Below are 3,368 nucleotides of genomic sequence, written 5' to 3' on the forward strand. Positions count from 1 at the left end.
AACAACAACAACATCAAGAAACAATATAAAAAACACTATAACGAAAGTCAATGAACACTAATTAAACCGGTCTCTTTGCTGCAGGTGTACCGATTGTTGACTTCTTAATTGTAATACTTTCCTCTCAAAGAGTGTTAATTAGACTCAATCACTCCAGGGAGTAACTAGACCTAATATCGAATTTTTAACAAAACTTAAGTGGATATCTTCCCAAATCATGAAAGCTTTGCAACAAGTTTACAGGAATTCTGCTCCATATAAAACAACAGATTTTAGAAGACTCAAGCATTTTAAGGAAGGTTGGGAAGACCTCAATGATGAGCCAAGAGCGAAGATCATCAATCTCCTCGAATGAAGAAACCGTGGCTGAAGTCCTGAAACAGATGGAAAAAAAGATCCTTACTATCGAAAGCTCCTGAAGCTGGAATCTCACATGGTTCAGCATTTTTAAGTGAATGAACATCTTGGCCTCAGCTTGGTGGATGTCAAAAGTGTTGTGCGAAGACTAGGGAGCTCAAAGAACTGACCTTTCCATCAGTCTTTTCTAGAAAGACCAACATTATTGAAATGATTTTATGGAATGAATTGTAACCAGGGATGAATCCTGGATGTACCAATATAACCCGAGAGCAAGATCTAGAGAGCAGAGGCCATTCAAAACAATTAATTCTGAGGGCATCTGCTGGCAAGTTAAACTCAGAGCAAAAGGTCAGCTCTTAGGGATATGGGACTGGTTCTTGGGATGCCCAAGGGGTAACCTGGATAGATTTTCTCAGAGGGCACAGGACGATCTCCTGCGCTTATTATGAAGAAGTTTTAAGATAACTGCAAATTGCATTGGTGAGGGGGAAAAAGGCAGGAAAGTTAGGCTAAGGAATTTTTCCCCCCAAGACAATGCACCTGCTCATTTTTCGAGGAAAGCAAAGGCTATCTTACAAGAATTTCCATGGAAAACCTTATCCCATTCACCCTGCACCGAACTGCCCCTTCGAACTTCTTTTTGTTACGCAAACTTAAAAAACATTGAAAAGGAGCACAATTTTAATCCCTCCAGTATGCCAAAACTGCTATTTTGATGTGGCATAAATCAAAGAGGATGGAATTCTTCAGGAAAGGGTTAGAGAGATGTAAACATCATCTTCAGAATTGCACAATGGAGAAGCGATTGAAGTTGTCAAGGACTTCATTCTTCTTGGATCAACTGTCAACACTCACGGTCAACAGATTAGACGATGTACTGCATTGGGCAAATCTGCTGCACAGGAACTTTTTAAAGTATTGAAGACCAGAGATGTCAGCTTGAGGACTAAGGTGCGCCTGACCCAAGCCATGGTATTTTCAATAACCTCATATGCATGCGAAAGCTGGACAGTGAATAAGGAAGATTGTAGAAAAATTGATGCCTTTGAGTTGTAGTGTTGGAGGAGAATATTGAAAGTGCCGTGGACTGCCAAAAGAACCAATAGATCTGTTTTGGAAGAAGGACAACCGGAGTGCTCCTTGGAGGCCAAGATGGCTAAGCTGCGTCTCTCCTACTTTGGACACATTGTCCGGAGAGAACAGTCGCTGGAGAAGGATGTCATGCTGGGTAGGGTGGAGGGTCAGAGAAAAAGAGGAAGACCCCCAACGAGATGGATCAGCCAGGTGACATCATTGATGGCATCAAGTGTGGTGGCAGTAGTGAGGTTGGCCCAGGATCGGACATTGTTTCGTTCTGCTGGGCATGGGGTCGCTATGAGTCGGTTCTGACTCGAAGGCACCTGACAACGACAACAACAACACGAAGGATGTATAGAGAAACTATAGCTTGGTAGTTTAATATATTTGCTTAATATAGGTTTCTATAATTTTATAGCAATACTTTTTAACTTACCTTTGTACATAGAAACCAAAGTTTATCAGTGTTTGTTTTGTTTATTTGTAATCGGGTATGAAAGGGAAGGAGAAAGGAAGAGTCATTATTTTTAGGGAACACTGTGTTTCTGTTAATTGTTGGTTGTGGTGGTAAGTGTCATCAAGTCAGTTCCGACCCATAGCAACCGTGTATAGGGTTTCCGAGGAACAACTGGTGAGCTTGAACCGCCAACCTTGTGCTTCAAACAGTCCAGGGCCACACCAGGACTCGGTTCTGTTAACAGTGATGGTATAATTTGGAAACAGTGGTGATAGTTGCAGAATATGATAAACATAATCAATTGTACATAGGAAAAATGTCGAATTGGCAAATGTTTTGTTGTATTTTTGCCACAATTTAAAAAATTAAAAGGAGTGAAACAACAAAATGAACGAGAGGAAAGGAGAGAGCATGCTTGAGTGATCAAAAGCTGTAAAACAAACAAACAAATAAGTAGCTACCATCAAAGTAAGACCCTCGGCTACTTGTAGGTGGCAGGTGGTTGAGATGGGATGGAGCGCAGAAGAGGTTCTGGAGTCGCTGGTAAAGTTCTACGTCTTGGCCTGCGTGGTCGTTACAATGGTGTTCACCAACATACATGTGTTGTATGTTAAGTGCCGTGGAGTTGGTTCCAACTTATAGCGACCCTGTAAAGGGTTTCTGAGGAGTGGCTGGTGAGTTTGAACCGCTGACTCCAAGTTTTCTGTATACTGGAGGCTTGATTCATACCAAGAACTAACCCCGATGCTCTCGCCTATAGCGCCTAGTGGCAGGCACATCAAGAGGCAGGAGGGGGAGGGAGGGGCTCTACTTAGTTGGACATGCATCCTGGAAAAACCGCTGAAGACGACTGCAGGGGGCGCTGCAAGGATAATGGTGCCTAAGAGAGGGCTGTAGCTCTCGAACCTGGTCCCAGGGACGCCCAGAGACCGCTCCCCTACACCGTCCAACTCTGGACAGAGAAGAGAAGGAGCATCAAAGGGACAGGCATCCCTCAGGCCCCCCGCCGAAGAAAGCCCTTGGCGACAGCACCTCAGTGCGCGGTGGGCGCAGAGCTAGTACTTCGGCTGTGTGTTAGGCCCCCTAGTGGCCTAATTCAGTAGGAGACCCCCAAAAAGATCATCAGGACTCGAGTTCGATACAAAAGCAAGAGGTTTATTTACCAACGCGCTGGGGTCCACCTTCAGACTCCTAAAACCAGGAGACAAAGGTGACATTTGCCAACGCGCTGGGGTCCACCCTCACATAGACTCTTGAAAACAGGAGCTAAGGGTGACCTTTGCCAATGCGCTGGGGTCCACCCTCACATAGACTCCTGAAAACAGGAGCTGAGGGTGACCCCGACTCACTATACACACAAGTTTTTATAGGGTTTCAGAGGGCATAATTGCACAGTACCATAGATACAGTTTTTGATTGGTTAACAATTGGCAAAGTATGAGATGTTACAGTTTAATTGGTCTTGGCATGAAGC

General features: G+C 44.2%; 1 pseudogene; it reads right to left on the reverse strand.

The window, feature by feature from the left end:
* Positions 1-3,368, reverse strand: part of LOC102819072 — a 16,443-nt pseudogene that overhangs the window by 12,036 nt on the left and 1,039 nt on the right.

Source organism: Chrysochloris asiatica, unplaced genomic scaffold (assembly GCF_000296735.1).
Source record: "Chrysochloris asiatica unplaced genomic scaffold, ChrAsi1.0 scaffold00198, whole genome shotgun sequence".
In the NCBI taxonomy this organism is placed as follows: Eukaryota; Metazoa; Chordata; class Mammalia; order Afrosoricida; family Chrysochloridae; genus Chrysochloris; species Chrysochloris asiatica.